Genomic DNA, 21,981 nt, shown 5'->3' with positions numbered 1-21,981 from the left:
GAGAAGAAAAAGAATTCACAGGGAAGCCAAGAAACCATAAAGTTCAGACCAAGCCTGAGAGATGCTTTCTGATTCAGTCTGCTTGGCGGACCACCTTCTCTGGTTTCTCAGATGTTCTGGTTGATGAGCTGGCATCTGATTTGCATAGAAGGAGGGAATGAGGGTCTAGGAGACTGAGTCATCAGTCTCCATGCCTCACTCCTCCCATAAACAGGTCCTTTGCTGAGTGACTCTGCCACTTCCCCCCAACATGCATGGGCGAGCACGCGGGTGCACACACACACACACATACACATGCTCAGGCCAGTGGAGAATGAGCAGAACGATGAAGTGTCATCTCCAGCCTCAGCCATAGGAGACTTGCCCTGGAGCCTCTGCCATTGTCATGGACGAACCTGCCTGAGATAACTCCCACCCTCTCTGGTCCAAAGAGGCCGGGCTCCCATGTAAGAGCCATCTGACCTTAACTGGGCATCGCCAGCTGCCCTGTGATGTGGAGCTGGCAGAACTACGAACGCAGTGACCTGCCACCAGGACTGTTGCCCAGAAGGTGAATGGACTTTTAACTTTAGCACTGCTGGTAGCATGTTCTGCTGTGCTTTAGTATTCAGGGCATTCTTGTTACACTAAATTATAACTCCAGTGGGTGACCAGGAGCTACTTCCAGTTACTGGAAAAGGAGGTCAGGTTGTCTCTCTACCGTAGACTCTGGAGCCCAAAACTTGGGTGATGGGAACCTTCATGTAAGTGAGATTTCTTGATGTGAAGTTAACCCTTTGAGCTTTGGAGAGGGTGCATGTGTGCTAAGTCACTTCAGCTGTGTCTTACTCTTTGTGATCCCATGGACTGTAGCCCGCCAGGCTCCTCTGTCCATGGGACTCTCCAGGCAAGCATACTGGAGTGGGTTGCCATGCCCTCATTCAGGGGATCTTCCTGACCCAGTGACTGAACCCACGTCTCTTAACATCTCCTGCATTGACAGGTGTCCTCTTCACCACTAGCGCCACCTGGGAAGCCCTTCTGGAGAGGGTAACTGTTTCTAACTCGAAATCTTGCTGGAGGGACCTCCCTGGTGGTTTAGTGGGTAAGACTCTGTGCTCCCAATGCAGGGGGTCCGGGTTCAGTCCCTGGTCAGGGAACTAGATCCCACACGCTGCAACTAAGACCTGGTGCAGTCAAATAAATAAGTAAAAATTAGTATTAAGAAAGAAAGAATCCTGCAGGAGCCTATACACGTTTCCATCTTCTTCTAGGGCTGGGTGGGTGACATGGCTTCACTCTGAATGACCCCAGGAGACCATTCCAGGTGTTGGGGAGGGAGGCGAGGCCCAGTCAGGGTTCAAATCTGCCCCTCGGTTTGAGCTGTAACTGCCCTTTACTGGTGTCTGGCCTTGGGCAAATCTCTCAACCTTCCCAAGTGTCCGTTTCTCCATCTGTGAGATGGGATGGTAAGAGGAGTCGGGGAGGAGTTGATGCGTTACCAGGTGGGGTGAGCAGTGAGGGCCTCGGGGGCTGGGATCTGCCTGTGCCCAGCCTGGCTGAGGGAAAGTGCTGCCCAGGGCCGGGAAAGTCGGAGATCGTAGCTCCTTCCTAAACATTTGCACTCTGAGCCAGCGGCAGGTGAGGTGGTTCTTGCATAGGTGGGTCCATCCTAGAGGCAGCCTGCTCCCAGGCAGCGGTCCTGCCTGCCAGAAAAATCACTTTTAAGGAAAATCTCTTTTCCTTTACTGCCTCTCTCCCTTGCTCTCAGAAGTCTTCTTATCTTTTTCACTTTTCCAGAAAAAGTCTCATCGCTTACCGAAGAGACCATGCACAGGTATGACTCAGCGTCATGGTGGGGGGCCATCTGGGGCTGCACCCTCGTTCTGGACCATCCTGGAAGCTCAGAGGGTCCAGAAAGCTTGGTCCTAGATCACTGAGGTTTTAAGAATGATAACACTATATCAGTTATCTATTGCCATGTGACAAGGATTAGTGGCTTACGACAACAAAGGTTTCTCACAGTTTTGGAATCAGGAGTCCGGGACTGACTTGACTGGGTGGTTCTGGTTCAGGGTTTCTCCTGAGGCTGCAGGCAGGATGTCAGCTGGGGCCACAGTCTCATCTGAAGGCTCTTCTTCTTTTTTCTTGCCTCACCATGCAGCTTACGGGATCTTAACTCCCTGGTCTGGGACTGAACCTTGGCCCTCTGCAGTGAGAGGTCAGAGTCCTAATCCGGGGAATTCCCTTGAAGCCTCCTTTTCTTAGACGTCTCCTGGACGAGGCTGTGCACAGGGGCTGTGCACAGGATGACTCCTGTACTCCCTGGATCTCTCAGGCCAAAGAAGTTGGCTTCCCCCAGGGCAAGGGATGGAGAGAGAGAAGCTGCTGTGTCTTACCTGACTGAGACTCAGGAGATGTTATGGGTCATAAAGCCTAACCCAAATATGATGGAGGGTGTGAGGACCAGGAGGTGGGGACCCTCGAGGCCATCTTGGTGGTTCACCATGGAGACACCAGTGATGGACTCTTCCTTGCCCTTACTCAGTCCTCATTTTCCATGCCTTTCCATACTGTTCATAGGGTTCCTGTGGCAAGAATACTGAGGTGGTTTGCCATTCCCTCCTCCAGTGGACCACGTTTTTTTTGAATTGTTCACTATGACCTGTCTGTCTTGGGTGGCCCTGCATGGCAAGACTCATAGCTTTATTGAGTTATGCCAGTCCCTTCACCATGACAAGGTTGTGATCCCAAGGCTCAAGAAGGCTGAGGGCCAAAGAACTGATGCTTTCAAATTGTGGTGCTGGAGAAGACTCTTGAGAGACCCTTGGACAGCAACGAGATCAAACCAGTCAATCCTAAAGGAAATCAACCCGAATATTCCTTGGAAAAACTCATGCTGAAGCTGAAGCTCCAATACTGACCACCTGAAATGAAGAGCCGACTCACTGGAAAAGACCCGGATGCTGGGAAAGATTGAGGGCAGGAAGAGAAGAGAGGGACAGAGGATGAGATGGTTGGATGGCATCACTGACTCAATGGACGTGAATCTGCGCAAACTCTGGGAGATGGTGAAGGACAGAGGAGCCTGGTATGCTGCAGTCCATGGGGCTGCAGAGTCCAACACAACTGAGTGACTGAACAACAGCAACATTTCCCCTGAGACCACTGGGATGTTGGCTCCAACAGGGTAGGGGGCGTCACTTCCTGTGCTCACTGATTGCAGCATCAGGTACGTGGAAGATGCTCTGTGAGTACTGACTAGGGGACCAGGGAGAAGCTCATGGTGCCTGGGTGTGATGGTCATGTGACGGGCGTTGGGTGATCTCCCCGGAAGCTCAGGCCTCAGGGTTAGGACTCAAGTTCCTGCTTCTCGAACTGATGTCATTTTGCATGCTGCTTCTCGAACCCGGGAAATCCTTCCTACCAAAGCCCTGAGGTATTGTTCTGACTGTGACACGGCACAAAACCACCGTCCTTTATGGGCCCAGAGCCTGCGGGAGCCACGACAGCCACAGGGAGCCTCGAGAAGAGACAGGAAGAGGTGTAACTGCTCGAAACCACACAGATCCGGAAGGGCACTTGTGTAACTACCCTTCCCCTCTCTCCCAGGAGCCCCAAGGAAGAAGAAGCCAGGAGCCCCAAGATGGGAGACGACTCGTCTCCTATGAGCAAGATGGGCAGCAAAGGGTGAGAGCTACCGAATCTGCCTGCATTTGAGGTGTCCACTGTGCTCGTGGAGTCATCGTGGGGCACAAGCAGAGAGGCCTGGTTGCCAGAAGGGGCTGGAGTCAACAACACCACTCCCAAACAGCACCATCCAGATCTTGCTCAGAGTCAGATGGAGTTGGGGGTGGGGAGAACGGTGCAATCTTTATTAGGGGCTGGGGGTCACAGCCAGGACGCCCTGCTGTTTGCCAATGAGAACCTCAGTCTCTCATCTCAGCTCCAGAGGCCTGAGCCAGGGGGACGGGTGGCACGGTGACCCCTCCAACCCAACACTTCATAGCATGGACCACATGTGGTCAGACAACAGTGGAGAAATCTGGACCAGTCACGGACCCCAGGGGCAAGACTGCCTGATGGCGTCTGTTCACCTGTCTGATCAGTGCCCCATTAAGAATTCCTTATCAAGATCACAGACTAAAAGTTTCCATCTTTTCAGAGCAACCTTCAGATGCCTGTTCCCTGATTACAAATGGGTCAGCCAGCACAGAACTGGGGCTGGACTGTTTCAGGGAGCGTTCCTGCTCATATATAATTAGCACCACAATAAAAAATATTACAGTCCCCAAACCCACCTCTCCCAGAGCAACGATGAAAGGCCTTTCTCCTATTGCAGACCACCCAGGTCCACACCCACTGCTCATGCATCTGCTGGCTGGGTGCCTTCCACTTGAGGTGAAGCCTCACTGTGGCCCCTGGGTACATCCCAGCTGCACGTAGTGATGGCAGGTTGGGGGTCAGCAGCCAAAGGCCCCCAGTCTTGGGGATACCCTGGGAAGGGATGGAGGCTTGGCTCATGGGGTAGAGGGGGCTCGTCTCCTGGCCATGGCTCCCCCAGCACCATCCAGATCCTGATGACCACATGTGGAAGGGTGTGGTTACTTGATTCTGGGAAGAGGGGCCTTGGTGCTCTACAGGCCATGTGAGCTGCAGTGGGTCAGGGCAAGACGCAAGAAACAGAACCCCACATGTGCTCTGGAATCTCCATAACCTTCCCCAAGTGCCCAGGCCAAGGCCTCCCCGCGGTCATTCATTCAGCAACCGTTAGCTTTCCATTCCAGCCCGGGAAGCTCAGGGCCTCCTTCCCGCCCACCACCCTAGCCTCCCACAGTGACCACAGCCTGCATCGATATCCTGCTGGGGCCCAGAGTGGAGAGGAGAGCGAGGTGGGGGAGGGAGGTACCGAGAAGCTGTGCTTTTCTGGGCCTGGAGGAGGCCTCTTAGGCACCAGGGAGCTTGACTTGTGCCCCCTCCACGTGGTGACCATGGGTGCTCTGCCAGGACAGACCTGCAGAGTGGGGAAGGGATCCAAGGGGTCCTCCTGCCACCCCTCCTTGTCCTGAACTCTGCCCTGATGGAGAGGGGAGGGATGGGGCCCCTTTCATTGTTTTTAAGGCAGGACCCCGCTCCTTCTGACTATGAAACTACTCTCCACTCAGAGATGGGAACCCAGGCCTGGGGTGGTGGTGAGAGGGGTTTCTGGAGACAGAAGACTGACAGGCTCTTCTCCAGGAGCTGCTGGGGCTGCTCGGCAGCTGCCCCCTCACCCCCCAGGCCCCACAGAGGAGGCCCCGCTGTGCCCTTGATCTCCGGCAGCAACTTGACTGGGCGATGAGAGCAGAAGCCAGCCGCCTGGGAGGTAGAGCTGTGTCAGACACCCCCACTGGGTGCCACACGCCGCGCCCCGTCTATCTGCCCGCCGCCCAGCAGTCACTGGGTCAGAGGAGGCTTGTCAGTCTCTCCGGGGTAGGTAGGGGGGACACCTGCAGCTGCTGTGACAGCTGACCACTTGGGCGCCGCCTGGGTCCAACAGGTAGTCCACAGGGGCAGCTCCCACCCCCGCTACAGCCAGTCCTGTGGGGGCTCAGGGCCCAGGGAGCTGCTGGGCCGAGGAACCCTGGAAGTCAGGGGAGCACCCTAACCCTGCAGAGGGAGCTGGGGTGCCATCCCAAGCACAGAACCCATCCTGGGAAGCAGAGTCTCCAAAACACCCTGAGTACCTGCTCTTGGGTCAGAACGGCCGGAGACAAGCCCATCTTGGTGTGTTCGAGGTGAGAGGCGAACACGGCGGGACCACGGGCCAACCAGGAAGCTGGTGGCGTGAGCAACAATGCGGAGGATGCTTGGCGAGACGGGGTGTGGCTTCTAGTCCCAGGCGCGTCCTGAGGAGGGCCCCAGACAGCCCGGGGGGCCCCTCTCTGCCAAGGGGCGGGGACAGATTTATAGCCAGGCAGCCACCAGCTAGCTCTGGGGGTGTTCAAAAGAGTTCCTGCTTATTGGCACCAGCTTTGTGCCAGGGCTGGGCTATACACCTTCTACCCTCGTCTCTTCATTTGATTGTCCCCATAGCCCTGGGTGGGGGGGTTGCTGCTGCTCCTCTTGCTCCACAGATGATGACCCTGAGGGTCAGAGGTCAGGCCTATGGCCAGGATTCGAACCCAGGACTGGGCTGATTCCAGAGCTGCGCTCTGAGTCAGGCACTGCTTGGATGCTCCCCGGGGCAGACAGTGAATCTGGGCAGGAATCTGCCCCTCACTCACATCCCAGTCCTGGTCCCAGTACTGTGCCAGGACACAGCAGGTGCCTGCAGGTGATGTGGGGGTGGGGCAGCCCCGGAGGGCAGGTGAGGGGGATGCCCCTTCTGGGGGGGGAGGGGAGAGCCAGAGGGAGGGTGTGGAAGGAACGTTCCATCTGTGCTGTGCTGCATCTGCAGCCCCAGGCACGGCCCATCACCTGCCCAACCACGGATTCTCCCCCCCCCGCCCCTGGGTGGGCCCCCCTCTGCCCCAGGGGTGGACACGGGGCTCTGAGGCTGCTGAGGGAGTCCGCTGCTGCATGTCCCCAGCAGGATGAAGACACTGAAGGGGTGACGGAAAACAAAGGGGAAAGAGAAGGGAGAGGTAAACAACCTGGGGGGCTCGGGAGCATCTCGAGACTGACTGAAGAGAGCAGGTGTTGCAGGGAGAACAGGAGGGAGAGGAGGGGGGAGGGAGAGCAAAGACAAAAAAAGAGAAGCCCTGGGGAGGGGTTTGGGAGGAGAGCCCCCTGGCTGAGTATCCCCAGTCACACACAGCCCTTGCTGCTTTAACCCTCAAAGGTGGGGGTGCCTTTACAGTCAGGACTCTAGGTCCATGAATACTAAATGCTACTCAAGGCCACCATAGACCACCAGGCTCCTCTGTCCATGGGATTCTCCAGGCAAGAATACTGGAGTGGGTAGCTACTCCCTTCTCCAGGGGATCTTCCCGACCCAGGGATCAAACCTGGGTCTCCCGCATTGCAAGTGGATTCTTTACTGTCTGAGCCACAGTGAGTCAGGTCTCAAACCACAGCTTCTTTCGCGGCCCCAAAGAGTAAATCGTTTTTCTTCAAGCATCTGCCAACACTTCTTCAAGACGTTCCTTTGGAAGTGGGAGGGCAGGCGACTGCTAAACGCTGGGCTTTGAAGTTCAGGATACTTCATTTAGTCTCAGAGGCTTCTCTGTGGATGCGTCTGAGCCATAGATTTGAGCTGGATCAATAAACGTGACAGAGTTGCTGAGTGGCCCACTGGCCACCCACGGGCCTCACTTCCTGAGTCATCTTCCAGCTGGTGAGGCTGGGACACAGTCTATCAGCAGAATCCTAGTTGGAGGGTGGGGTTCCAGGAAATGTTGCTTTCCTTGTGGAAAGGGAATCTTTTGGAATTTTTCTTCCTCATGAGGAGGCTGCCTCCTGAGTTCTGCCTCTTTTTTTCTTTTTGGCTGTGCCTTGTGGCATGTGGGATCTTAGTTCCCTGAGCAGGGATCGAGCCTGTGTCCCCGGCATTGGGAGCACGGAGTCTTATCCATGGACCACAGGGAAGTCCTCTGTCTCCAATTTCAGCACAAGGAGTGATGCAGGGTGGGGGGTGTCTCAGGCTGGGGCAGGGGGCAGGAGGTGGCCTGCATGGGGTGACCTGCAGCAAGTCATCTTGTTCTGTGCCCCCAGTCTGACCACAGACCAAGGTGGAGTGCCAGGAGGGTCTTGAGAGTATCTCAAGAATGCTCCTGTTAAGGGCAGACCTCACAGGGGTTCCAGCTGTGTTCACAACTTAAGGAGCAAGCGCTGAATAGATCTGCCTCATGGTAATTCACGTTTCTTTGGGTCAGGACCCTGGGTGGGGCACATCCCCTGAGTGTAGCGGGAGAACTGGGTTCACATGTCCTGTTTGCTCCCAAGGTTGAGAAGGACAGAGTGGGTCCAGGGCTCTGGAGACACACAAATTCCTCTGCAAACCCCCCACGTTGCTGAGCCACATATACCTCCACCTGTGGGGAACTCTAAGCAGATTAGTCCTCTTGGGACAACTGACATGATGAAAAAGGTCCTTTTTTTTTTTTTTTTTTAATGAGGAGTTGAAATCTGCATCCTTGTAACTTCCACCCACGGGGTCCACTTCCTCTCTCCAGCCTCTGAGCAAAGAATAGTTCTCACGTGTTTTAAATGGTTGGAAGAAAAACAAGAGGAGAATATTTCATGGGACATGAACATTACATAAAATTCTAATCTCAGTGTCCATGAATAAACTTTCATTGGTGCAGAGCCATGCACATTCAGCTGCCATAACAAATGCCACATGTGGTGGTGGGAGGCTGTCAACAGCAGACATTCTTTCCTCAAAGTTCTGGAGGCTGGAAGTCCCAGATCCAGGTGTGGGCATATTCAGTGTTTGCTGAGGACTCTCCTCCAACCTTGAGGATGGCTGCCTTCTCTCTGTGTCCTCAGAGGCCGAGAACAAGCTTGCTGTGGTCTCTTCTTCTTATAAAGGCACCAAACTGTCTTGGGACCCCACCCTCCGGACCTCATCTAAACCCAGTGTTAGTTGTTCAGTTGTGTCCAACTCTGTGACCCCATGGACTGTAGCCTGCCAGGCTCCTCTGTCCATGGAATTCTTTAGGCAAGAATACTGGAGTGGGTAGCCATGCCCTTCTCCAGGGGATCTTCCCAACTCAGGGATCGAACTCAGGTCTCCCATGTTGCTGGTAGATTCTTTACTGACTGAGCCACCAGGGAAGCCCAATCACTTTCCAAAGATCTCAACTCCAAAGAGCATCCCATTGAAAATTAGGGCTTTAATATCCCCAGGTGGGGCTAGTGGTAAAGAATCCACTGCCAATGCAGGAGACACAGGTTTGATCCCGGGGTTGGGAAGATCTCCTGGAGGAGGAAATGGCAACCCACTCCAGTATTCTTGCCTGGAAGAACTGATGGACAGAGGAGCCTGGCAGGCTGCAGTCCATGGGGTTGGAAAAAGTCAGACACGACTGAGCGACTGAGCACTTCATTTCTTCATATGAATTTTGGGGGACACAGACGTTCAGGCCAGAACACTTAATCACGTATCAGCTATGACTACTCTCACGTCACATGGCAGAGCTGAGAAGCTGGGACAGAGGCTGCACAGACTGCAAGGCTAAAATGCTTACTTTCTGGTCCTCTGTAGAAAAGGTTTTAAGAGCCATGTTTTAGGAGTTACCGAGGCCACACCTCCCTCCTGGAGCAAAGGGGCTTTGGGCAACCTTCACACACACCCTTTGGAAGCAAAGACCCCCCGCCCCCCGGCAGGACTCCATCCCCACAACTGTGAGCCCACACCTGTTTTCCGGGTCCACGTCTCGTGCAGTACCTCTCTCCACGTGGTGCTTCAGTTGAGTGAGGTCACTGCAGAAAGCGCTCAGCCGGGCCCCCACGGGAGCTCTTGGTCCCTGTTCATCTCGTGCGGTTAGGTGAGCTTGGGTGGTTTGGTGATTTTCAAGCCAACTCTCGGATTCTGTTGAGTTTTTAGCATATGAGATCGCAAGCTCCTCTCCGGGGATTGGATGCTAATCCAGTTTAATATCTGATACCCAGAAGCAGAGTCATCTCAAAGGCGGTGTAATGTGTAGCGTTTAGCCCAGCTCTGTTCAAAACCTCTCTTGGGGTGGGGGACAAATGCAGGAGGTGTATTTGTCGACATTGGAGCCTGGAGGGGCCCCAGGTCATGGTCTGGGGGATTCACCACCGGTGCACACTAGCTCTACATCCTGTAGTCCCCAACCAGTCATGTCAGGAGTGAGGGGTCTCCCGGAGGCATCACTGAAATGCAAACCTTCACAGTTGAAGAGCTCCTTGTGGTTTTTCTTCTCTTCCTGGGAGATACCTCCCCGGTGATGTGTTACGCAAACTTTCCAAATGCTCCACACAAGCCATGAGAAAATGCCTACTCAGAATCATGACTGGGCACTACAGTCTGTCTAAAGGGTCCTTTCCTTCTCAAGTGGTGGACGTGTTGCAAGGCTCAAGGTTTGAAAGGACTCTGTGTGACTCATGGAGTGGGGGGTGGGCCCCAAGGACATCACAGGAAAGAGGACCCCCAAGATGGCCTGCTCTGCCCTGCCCTGTGGGGGCCCACCTGCTCCTTCCTCTCAGATGTCCGGGGAACAGAGCAGGGAGGGTGGGCAGCAGGTTAGGGCCAGGGCTTTCTTGTGGCTGTTAACCTTTGGGGTCTGAGGTTAATCATGTGACTCAAATGTGTCTGCCCCGAAGATGTTCCTTGCACGAGAGAAAGCAAATTACTGCAGAATCTTTTTTGACTTAACAACATCTTCAAAGCCCAAACCAACATCAGCAAACTGAAACACCACCAAACAAACCCCCACTGTTGGGAGATGTCTTTTGATGGATTGGATACCTCTCTGGATGCTGGAACATCTGATGAAAGACATCTATGGTGGGGACCACAAACCTGTGCAGCAAAGGGCCAGAGGGTGATATTTTGGGCTTTGTGAGTCTCTGCCCTGTGAAAGCAGCCAGAGACAATTTGTGAATGAGAGGGTGTGGCTGTGTGTCAATAAAACTTTCTTTATAGGGATTTCCCTGGCAGACCACTGGTTAAGACTCTGAGCTTCCACTGCAGGGGACAGGGATTCAACCTCTGGTTGGGCAAATAAGATCCCGTTTGCCGAGAGGCATGGACGAGAAAGGAAAAACAAACAAACAAAAAACTACTAAACCTTTACTTACAAAAACAGGGACTTTCCTGGTGGTCCAGCAGTTAAGATCTCACCTTCCAATGGAGGGGATGTGCGTTTGATCCCTGGTTTGGGAGCTAAGATCCCACATGCCTCTCAGCCAAACCCCCACACCCCCCACCAAAAACATAAAACAGAAGCAATATTGTAACAAATTCAGTAGACCTTAAAAATGGTCCACATCAAAAAGATCTTAAAAACCAAACCAAAACAAAAACAGGTGGTGGACTGGATCTGGCCCTCAGGCCATAGTTCGCAGAACTTTGATCTCTAAGGACTGAGGCTGAAGCTGAAGCTCCAATACTGTGGCCACCTGATCCTAAGAGTTGACACATTGGAAAAGACATTAATGCTGGGGAAGATTGAAGGCAGGAGGAAAAGAGGACAACAGACGATGAGATGGTTGCATCACCAACTCAATGGACATGAGTTCAAGCAAGCTCTGGGAGATGGTGAAGGACAGAGAAGGCTGGTGTGCTGCAGTCCCTGGGGTCACAAAGAATCGGACGTGACTGAGCGACTGAACAACTATTAAAAAAGGTGACATCCACCAAGAAAAGACGGAAGTGTGAATCCTTATGAGGTCCACGGCACTCGCAGCTCTGCTCTGTCCTTTTGTGGAGACATTCTGGTGAGGAAGGGGACCCCCTCACTTGTAGATGACTCTCATGCTGCCTGCTGGCCAAGCCCGTTCCCCTACTGCCTGGTGGGGGTGCTGGGGAGGAGGGGAGAAGGCACAGAGGCGCTGTGCCCCCTGAGTCCTCATTAACCTCTTTTACTTCGCTAGTAATTCTGATTTATCATCAGACTGCAGGCCTGATTAATCTGTTCCTAGTAATACATGTAAAGCCGCCCTCCCAACCACTCGCCGGGGACAGCTGGCCACCGTTGCAGGCTGCTGCCTCTGATGTTGACTATTTTTGGTTACTCTTCTTGCCTCATTTATTTTTGATTTGGGTTGCTCACACAGACTGTATGTTCTCTTTCCCGCTCCTACACTGAGATGAAACAAGTGTAGAATGTTAAAAGCCTGTTCGTGGTGCCTCAACATGGCACCTGGAAGGTGCTGTCGGAGGTGCGGCCGACTGCCCTCGCGCTCCGGCCTGCAGCCTTGCGTTACTCTCCTCGGCACGGTGACCCGTCCAGTCCTGGGGAAAGGCTGGGCCTTCAGTGTCCTGTAGTGACACTGGGCTTCGAATAGCTTGGGGTCCAGGACATCTGAGTGTCCTCTGAGGGGTATGTACGGAGAAGGCACCAGACGCCCACCGAGCAGCATCCTTGACCTCATCCCTGGGTAAGGACCAGTCCAAGCTGCTGGGGACTGAGTGCAGAGGTTCAAGGAGCCAGGATAAAGGCTTCCATGTGCACTCACTCAGCCTTCACCCCACACCCTGTGAGGCTCGTACTGCTTATTACCCATCACTGGTGATGGCCGGGAAACTGAGGCTCAGGGCAGTTAAGTCGATCTGGCCATGGCCCCCCAACAGCCCTAGGAGTCCTTCCTCTGAACCACAGCCCTGCGCTGCCCCCCAGCAGAGAGGAACAGCCAAATACCTCCTCAAGGTATGAGGAGGGTATGTCATACCTCAAGGTATGACAAGGGTGAGACAGCGTGCTTTCCAGGGTGAGAGTAGATGGATGATGGGACAAAGGGCAGAATCAGGCGGGAGGTCTTATTAGGAGACCAGCGATGATCCAGGTGGGAGCTGGGGAGGCCCAGGCTGGGGTGGCCAGGTGACCGGTGGAGTTGGGAGGTGGAGACCAAAGGGTCAGCTCGTGGGTGGATGTGGGGCCTTAGAGGAAGGTGGGAGTGCAAAGTGACCCTCAGGTTTCTGCAGAAGAACTGCCAGCTCCTGAGATGGGGAAAGTGGGGGGTGCAGCAGGTTGGGGGTGTTCTGGAGACTAGTGGTGGCTACGTCCCATCCGAGGAGTGCATGGAACACCCACGTGGAGCTGGGGTCCTCCTCCCCTCTCTTCTGCCGCTGAGCCTTGGCAGGTGCCACCCTTCTGCCCAGGACACTCTTACTGTGTGTCCCCACTCAGATGTCACTTCTCCAGGGGCCCATCCATCATGTCAGCATGTGCATTTCCTGAGGAGCTTGTACCTTAACCAGGTGGGGACACCACCTGGCTGTCCCCCAACCAGATGGTGAGCCCAGAGGGCAGCCACTGGGTCAGTCTCATTCCTTGGGGAATCCTTTGTTCTGGGACAGGGTGGTGCTGAACATGTGCACCTCCACCTCCTCTACCTCCACCAACTCCACCTTCATCATGTCCACCACTTTCATGATTTTCACTTCTATGACCTTCACTATCTTCATGTCCATCACTTCCACCACTGCCATCTCCACCACCTTCATCACCTTCACAATCTTTACCTCCACTACCTTCACATCCATCACCTTCAACAACTCCACTTTCATCACCTCCACCAGCACCATGACCTTCACCTCCATCACCTCTACCTCCACCAATTCCACCTTCATCACTTCCACCACCTCCACCAACTCCACCTTCATGTCCATCACCTCCACCACTTTCATCTTCATCACTTCCACATCCACCACCTCTAGCACCTCTATAACTTCCACCTCTATCACACACCCTCCACCTACACCCCAGGCTGCCTCCTCTTTCTCCAAGCACTGCTACTTTGGAATCCCCTCTGCTGAACAACCCTCTGAGCTTAAGTTCTCACCTCCATGCCCATGAGCCCACAGCTGCACCTCCATCCCACCCCTCTGACCTGAGCCCCAGATTCAGGACCTTGGCTGCCTGTTGGCTCCATCCACACAGCTGCCCCTGGGACACTCCCTTTCTTGCCCATCTTCACTGCCAGCCTTGGATTGTCCACCTGTCACCAGAGTCCCATTCCCTGATGCTCCTATACCTATGGCAGCCCCAGCCCTTGTTCCTGCCACTCGCCTTGGGGGAGCAACACCATCTGCTGGCAACGTCACCAGCCTTGGGGTCCAATGGCATGGCTGCTTCTCCAGCCTGCATGGGTCACCCCACACTATCACACTACAGTGGTTAACCAACAGTGGGGAGGAATTGGTAATTTTCATTTCTAACACCTCTGTCATCCACATCTTCTAAATGAGATCCCTTGATGCTCTAAGAAGCAAAGAGCTGGGGCAGATCTACTCGACTCCAAAGCCAACATTCTTAAGGCCACCTCCTGTCATTTTCTTCCAGACTCTCATGATGATTCCTGGAGAAGAATGCTCCCCACAGCTTTCTGGTCTAAATCTTTGACATTCGAATACCAGCCCAGCCCCTGGGCACTCTCATCCCCAATAAAATCTCCTCCTCTTACCTAAATCCAACTGGGGAATATCGGGGCCGATGTACTACTTGCCCCCACTCCCCAGCCGCCCACCTCAGGCTTTCCCACCCCTTTTATTCACCTGAGCAGGGATGAGGAAGGACCCGTTAACTTGCCCTTGGAACATGAATAACCTTGGACCAGGCATTCTACCTGTGACCAGGGGAAGGAGATGATTGGAGGGGGAGGGGCAGGCAGCAATCCCCCAGTTCCCTGAAAACAATCCCTATGGGATCCCCAAGACAGGGATTTTTCAAAGTCTGTGTGTTCTGGTCACACTTCAGATAGTTCTTGAATCTAAAATTTATCTACTTATTTTCTAGTGATCTCTTAATTATGACAAGTAATGCTGGCTTTCCCTTGATTGCAGGAATAGTGAGTTTCATTTCAAAATAAGCTTATTTAAAAAGAAAGTTTAACCAGCTAAAAGAGAAATGCAAACTCAGAAACAGATCTGGCTGTGTGCACATATGACTCATAGCAGCAGATGAAAGGCCAGTGGCTGGAGTGTCGAAATACTTGCCAAAGACAGAGACAGACAGACAGACAGAGAGAGCAGGGGGACCGGAGTGTAGGGGAGAGAGTGCTTCCTGAACCTGTGGCCTCAGAATCTCATCTCCGGAAATCCCAGGAGAAGGAGCATGGACTGCACAGGGCAAAGTGAATTCTGGGTCAGCATGCAGTTCTTTCTTTTTTATTACAACTAATTTTAAATCCCCTTTTGTGAAAGTGTATCAGAGTTCCTCCCATTATAAGAAGTTTATCAAGACAGTCTAGGGAGAGACCAGAACCCCAACAAAATGGAGCGCTCCAGGCCAGCCCTGGGGAGGTGCTCTAATGAAGGTGTGGGTGGGGGATGTGCTTCTGAATGTGTGTGTGTGTACACACACACAAGCACATATGTACGTACACACACAGACACACATACACGGGCCCACTCTATCTATCAGCCCAGCAGCCCAAGGTCTGCTGTCCACTCACATACCCCGAGAGATGCCAGGGAAGCCCTCTCCTCCCACTGCCTGCACGCTCCACCCTGGCCAGGCCAGGAGGGTGGCACCGAGCCCCACATGTGGAAGGACCTGCAACCTCACAGCCAATGTCCCAGGCCAGCCCCAGGCAGCCTCCTGCTGCTCTGAAAAGCAGATGCTCCACAGGGCCAGTGAAGACGAAGGACTCAGGTCTCCACCAGGTAGGCGGTGATGGCCACAAGGTCCTGAGAGCCACCTGGGTGACCCAAACATCCAGCCAGAGAAAATTTCAAACATAGACTGAGAGTGTGCCCCATACCTCTGGGGGTGGCAGAGGGGCTGGGCCCGTTCCCACCTCCCCTGGGATGAAGTGCACCCAGGGGTGTGTTTGTTCTTGCTCTCCTGCCTCAGTGAATGCTCCCAGAGTGACGGAGGAGGGGCTGCTCCCTCTGGGAAGCCAGGCCACAATCAAGTCAACAGGCATCTCCCCACCAGGCAGCCCCACATGAAGAAGCCCCTCAGAGGAGGCTGGGGGTCGGGGGGGCCCCACACAGTGTGAGATCTGAGTAGGGGTGTGCTGGGGGGCAGAGCTGTGTCCCCAACATTCCCCCATCCCTGCTCTCTTTTCATGATGAGAGCATCTCTCCCCCATTCTGGTGTCAGGAGCTTGTCCTTCAGGGGGAGTGGGTCTTAAACATAAAGAACAGTGGAACCAGAGAGCTCTGTCCCTCGTGCTGGCCACCATCAGGGAGACAGGAGCTTCCTGCTGCAGAACAGGGGCTCAGCTGACTGCCTGGAGGGGCTTTCCTTGTGAAACCCAAGCCCTGCCCTTCATCCCAAAGAGAAAACCAGCTGCAGGTCTAAATGGCCCACCTCCAGGGTTCCCTCTCCACCGGTGCTGGTGAGAGCATCTAGGTGAAGCTGGACTCCCCCTGCGCCGCCACTCACCAGCTCCCTGGGGGGCGGCCGTGCAATCCAGAGGACTCCAGGCAGCACCCACGGGCAGAACTGAGCCCAGGGCACCCTGCGGCCAGCACGGTGAGCATCTCCAGTCGGTTGGCTGAGGCTGCAGTGCTGCAAGTACCTGGCTGGGGCGTCAGAGACAGAAGCTCTGCATCCACCTCTGTGTGGGAAAATCAATGAGCCCAAGGACGGCGGGGGAGGGGGCGGGGGAGGGGAGGAGGTCCAAGCACACGCAACCTGGTCAGACCGATAGTGAACTTGGTTTTCCCCACTCTTCGAGGGGTATCCTGAATAGAAGGGACAGAGAACCATTTCATTTCCTATCACAGTGGACTGGGGTCTTTCCAGCTGAGTCAAGGTGGGAGGAAAATACAGAGTAGGGGGTAGGGAGGAAGGAGCCCCCCACACCCTCCCCCCAACCTCCCGCTGCTGCCGATGATCAGGGCTGTGACTCCTGCAGTGATTCAAAGCCTGACTCAGCAGCTGACATGGGAGAGAGCAGAGGCGGCCCTAGCTCTCAGCAGGCGGATGGATGAAGCAGCTCCAAGCTGCCTCCCTGGTCTGGGGAGAGGGGTGGGTTTTTAACTGCTTACCTCCCAGGATGGCAGCAGAAGGGAGAGGCCGGCATGCTGGTGTCCCCCAGACAGGCAGTCTCAAAGCCGGTCTCTCCAGTCTAAGTGGACGCATTGGCGCCCTCTTGTGCCACCAAGCAGTCCCTGGACACACAGTCCCCAGTCCCCTCCCCCAGGCATGCTGGGGTCTCTTTCTCTCTGGGGCTCTGGATGACCCAGGGCCGGGAAGCCTTGGGGAGTGGTGGGTGTTCTCACCTCACCTGCGGGGGTAACACTGAGGGGCTGATGGTAGGCTGTGGGGATGGGGGCTGCCTACTTCTGGCCAGTCTTGCTCAGGAACCTCTGGCCACTGTGTGCAGCTTGCCCCTCCCCTGTACTTGACACAGTGCCTGGAACAGCGTGAGGCTGACTATCTGCAGCTGATCCCGGGAACTTCGCATGATCACACACACAGTGGTGCTGGACCCCTGGAATTCAGGTGGATTTTAATGGTGACCCTTCGGAGACGCTGGGGGATAGACCTTGGTGCCTTTTGTAGAGGGAGTAGGGAGGCTGAGAAAAAGGCTTCTTACCAGTGTCTGATGGATCTGGGACCCCTAAAGGCTGTAGCATAAACTTGCCCCTCCCTGGGGAGGCACAGGCTTGCATCCTGAAAAGGGGGGCCTCTCTGAGTGCCTCCCATCTGCCCTCGATGGAACACGCTGTCCTGTCTCACCTGCTCACCCTCTCACCCACAGGTGAGCTCCGTGAGGCCTCCCCAGGCTGCTTGCCCACTGCTCTGAGGCCAGGAGGGGGCTCTGCCCTCTAAGTACACTGGCAGCTGTGGGCAGGGTGATTCCATACTGGATCCCACTCCTCATTGTGGGCCCTGGCTCTGGGTGCAACTGCTGGCTTTTCAGCAGGGTGATCCAACTCAACCCAGCTCAACCCCAGGTCCACCTGAAACCCTTCCACTCTTGCCCCATAGACAGTAACACCTGACGTGCAGTCCCTCCCAATGATGAAGCATCAGAAGACCAGAAAGAAAGCCACAGAGGGGGCTCTGGGGGCGGTGGTGGGAATCAGAAACCTGCTGTAGTGTCTCAAGCCGTGTCCCTGCCCATCAAAGAAGTGAAGTGAGGTGAAAGTTGATCAGTCGTGTCCTACTCTTTGCAACCCCATGGAGTATATAGTCCATGGAATTCTCCAGGCCAGAATACTGGAGAGGGTAGCCTTTCCTTTCTCCAGGGGATCTTCCCAATCCAGGGATCGAACCCAGATCTCCTGCAATGTGGGTAGATTCTTTACCAGCTGAGCCACCAGGGAAGCCCAAGAATACTGGAGTGGGTAGACTATCCCTTCTCCAGCGGATCTTCCCGACCCGCCCATCAAAAGACATGTCAAAGTCCTGATCCCTGGTATGGTTGAATATGCCCTTCTGCAGCAAAAACGTCTTTGCACATATAATTAAGGTATGTTATCTTGGATTGGGGCTTTCCAAGTGGCTTAGTGGTAAAGAATCTGCCAGGAGAAGTGGGTTTCAATCTCTGGGTCGGGAAGATCCCTGGAGGAGGAAATGGCAACCCACTCTAGTAGTCTTGCCTGGGAAATCCCATGGACAGAAGAGTTTGGTGGGCTACAGTCCATGGGGTCACAAAGAGTCGAACATGACTGAGCTAGCGATCCTGTGCAGGCACATCCTGGATTGACCTGTGTGTTAGTTACTCAGTTGTGTCTCACTCTTTGTGACCCCATGGACTGTAGTCTGCCAGGCTCCTCTGTCCATGGGATTTCCTAGGCAAGACTACTGGATTAGGTTGCCATGCCCTCCTCCAGGGGACCTTCCCGACCTAGGGATCGAACCCACATCTCCTGCATTGCAGACAGATTCTTTACTACTAGCACCCTTGGGGTGGACCCTAAATCCAGTGACAGGTTTCCTTACAAGAGGAGAAGATACAGAAGCAGAAAAGGAGGCATGGGATGGAGGCAGAGTTTGGGGTGATGCATCTACCAAAGCAAGGAGGGCCAAGGATGTCCAGTGATGCTGGATGTCGAGAAAGGCCTGGAGCAGACTCAGAGTGTCCACAGGGAACCAGCCCCGCAGACACCTTTATTTTAGACTTCCACCCTTCAGAGCGGCCAGCAAATAAACATGGCCATTTTGAACTCCCCCACTTGTGGTCATTTTCTCCAGCAGCCCTGGGAAGCAGACTCACCAGCCTCCCTTGGCAACCCCCTAACCTTAGCAGGTTGTAGGCCGAGGCTGCTCTCCCTGGGGGGTTGTGTGTGATCCTCTGCTAGGGGCCTGTGTCCCCAGCCCTAGTTCAGTTCCACACCTTGAGGGGAGGGGGTGTCTGCAGGCAAATTTCTGCAGCTCTCCCTGCATTAGTGAATAGGCTCCTGGGGCTCTCCCCGCTCTCCAGGGGACTGTAAGAATAAATAACAAATGATTTCGAAGAGGATTACGCTGCTAGGACCACGTGATAGAGGCATGAAAGATTAATATCTTGCCCATGCAGCACTATACTAGCAATTTGAAAGCCAGCTTTACTCCCTCCACTTCATCCATTAAAGGCTCTGTTGAATTAAAAGGGATGCAAATTGCCTTTGCAATCTTGCAATGAACAGGAAAAAAAATGCATTTTTAAATGAAAATACTCACAAGGGTGAAGCTGCGAGGAAGCTACCCCAGTGAGGCGTTGCTGCTTTGGGGGTGTGTGGCACAATTTTCTGGGAAAGTAATCGGGTAATAGAGGCCCAGAGCCTGGGATCCAGAAATCCTACTTATATAAACATAATCTAACCATTCAAGGTCTGTCTAGTCAAAGCTATGGTTTTTCCAGTAGTCATGTATGGATGTGGGAGTTGGACCATAAAGAAGGCTGAGCCTCAAAAAATTGATGCCTTTGAACAGTGCTGGAGAAGACACTTGACAGTCTCTTGGACAGCAACGACATCAAACCAGTCAATCCTAAAGAAACTCAACCCTGAATATTCATTGGAAGGACTGATGCTGAAGTTGAAGCTCCAATACTTTGATCACCTGATGAGAGGAGCCAACTCACTGGAAAAGACCCTGATGCTGGGAAAGATCAAGGGCCAAGAGGAGAAGTGGGCAACAGACGATGAGATGGTTGGATGGCATCACTGACCCAATGGACATTAATTTGAGCAAACTCCAGGAGATAGTGAAGGACAGAGAAGCCTGGATTGCTGTAGTTCATGGGGTTGCAAAGAGTCGGACATGACTGAGCGACTGAACAACAACAACCATTCCAGAGGAAATAAACTTAGATGCACACCAGTGTTCATGACGGCACTATTGGGAGGGGTGAAAAATTGCTAAACCCCTAAGGAGATCATGTTTCAGTGAATTATGGAAAAATGATGGGATGTGAGTCGGTTTCTTGCAGTGATGACTCCCTGTTGGGAAGGTGCTCAGGCAGTGACGTGAGTCAGGGAAGTAGAGAGCCCCACGATTCTGCAGGCGGGAGGGAAAAGCATCCAGGATGTGGGGAGGGGGTCCAGTCTCCCTTTCACCTGCATCTCCTGAGTCTCATCTCACCTGAGTCTCGCAGTTTCACCTCCCAACTGCATCACTGCTGACTCAGTGACCCCTTTCTGGTGGGGTGTTTTTGTGTATGAGGCAGGGGAAGACAGACTCTAGGGGTAGCACAGGGAGTCCCCCATGGGGCTCTGCCAGCACCGAGCTGGGGGCTGGGCTGGGCTTTCTTGCGCTTTTCCCTTACCAAGCATCCTGGCCACTCTGGCCCAGGAGCGAGGCCAGGAGTGAGGACCCACCCCGTTAGTGAGGTGATCTGAGGCCTAGAGTCCTTTGGTGGCTGTGAGACCTGAGGTTAAGCATGAAACCCATTCTCACCCATGAAGCACCAACTTCTGGAGTGGCTGGAGGATTAAGAGTAAATGCTTGTGGGTTTAAGCAAGAGCCTGACAGAGCAAATTCCTGGACCAAGGGCAGCTGCTGATACAAATAATGACAGGAAAGTCATCACCCTAGCTCTCCTCTTCCCCACCAGTACCATCATCATGGTCATCATCACTGTTGTCATCACCAACATGATCATCATTGTCATTACCACCATCTCCATCTCCATCATCATCCCCATCAGCACCATCATCACGGTCATCATCATTGTTGTCATCACCAACATGATCGTCATCATCGACACCACCACTGACTTCACTACCATCACCACTGATCCCATCATCACCACCATCCCCACCAGCACCATCATCATGGTCATCATCACTGTTGTCATCACCATGATCGTCATCCTCATCACCACCAAAACCATCATCATCCCCACCAGTGCCATCACCACCACCACCAGTATCACCATCCTTTTCAGGCATCATATGAAGCACCTTCCTCCTTTCTGCAACAGGGAAAAGGCTTTTGGTCATCTAGCCTCCCTCCTGGAGGCCCTCATCTTCCCTGGAAACCTGCCCACGGGACTGGGCAGAAACATGCCTTCTCTGTCTGCCACCTGGGACCACTCAATCTGGATGCCCTGGGATGGTTTCTGCAGTTCGAAGGAATTATCTCCACATAATTAAGTGGCTCTGCTATAAACACATGAATGTGGCTGCTGGGCACTGAGCATGTGGTCTGTTTGCGGAGGCTGCTGGGCTGCAGGACACAGCTCATCTGTCCAGATGCCAGGCGGCTGGGAGCCTGTGGCCATCAGCTTGTGATGCCAGTCCCTGGACCGCAGCTGCTTCAGCACACAGGCTCTGATACCTGGCTTTGTCTCACCCTCAGCTGCAGGGGTGTATCCCTGCCGACTGCCACCTCTGGCTGGGTGCCAGGTCCCAGAGGCCATGGTTGCTTTGCCTTCCCTGGGGCACTGCCTGTTGTTCAAGGTGCGGCAGGATTGTGCTCCAGGGATATGATACTTTGCAGACGATCCATCAATGTAGTGGTCTGCCTGAGGGAGATGGAATAAGGGAGCCCACAGTGGGAACAGCCTGTGCCTGCTTCCAGGTAGCCCAGGCCTGGTTCCATGGTTTAAGCTCAAGGACTCAAAGCTCACCAGGTGGCCAGTGCATTGCAAGTCAGCTCCTCCAAGCAGGGCCTCTGGAGGTTCCTGGGGCAGAGGAGTGGACAGAAGGGAAGGCGGGAAGTCAGTCTTGCCCGTGGGCAGTGCCAGAATAGGCACTAGGACTTCATTCCTGGAGTGAAGCCTCACAAGAAATGGAGGAGTGGAGGGTGCTCAGGACTGTGACATCACCTCTCCACAGCTCTGAGCCCTGGAGACGTCAACACAGTGAGGGAATGGGTTGTGAGGGCGGGCCTTGTACACTTGCAATGCACTGGCTCGAAGGACCACAGTCTCATGGAAGTCAAGGAAATCAGCCTGGGTCAGGCGAGATTTCCTTGGGCTTAAAGGGAAAGTGATGGCCCTGGA

General features: G+C 54.0%; 1 protein-coding gene across 5 annotated transcripts in view; it reads right to left on the bottom strand.

The window, feature by feature from the left end:
* The window catches only part of KCNAB2 (potassium voltage-gated channel subfamily A regulatory beta subunit 2), a 95,065-nt gene that overhangs the window by 62,258 nt on the left and 10,826 nt on the right, over positions 1–21,981 (bottom strand). For 2 of the 5 annotated variants that reach the window (XM_081490320.1, XM_081490323.1), the window contains exon 1: positions 5,706–5,780. The exons of the other annotated variants lie outside the window; for them this stretch is intronic. The gene's annotated coding sequence lies outside the window, so the exon portion shown is untranslated. Of the gene's footprint in view, positions 1–5,705; positions 5,781–21,981 lie in introns of those variants that run through there. 5 annotated transcript variants of the gene reach the window in all.

The sequence above is a fragment of the Giraffa tippelskirchi genome, chromosome 5, assembly GCF_054371585.1.
Source record: "Giraffa tippelskirchi isolate mGirTip1 chromosome 5, T2T-mGirTip1v1.2.pri, whole genome shotgun sequence".
Lineage (NCBI taxonomy): Eukaryota > Metazoa > Chordata > Mammalia > Artiodactyla > Giraffidae > Giraffa > Giraffa tippelskirchi.
This window is presented reverse-complemented; position numbering and strand designations above follow the sequence as displayed.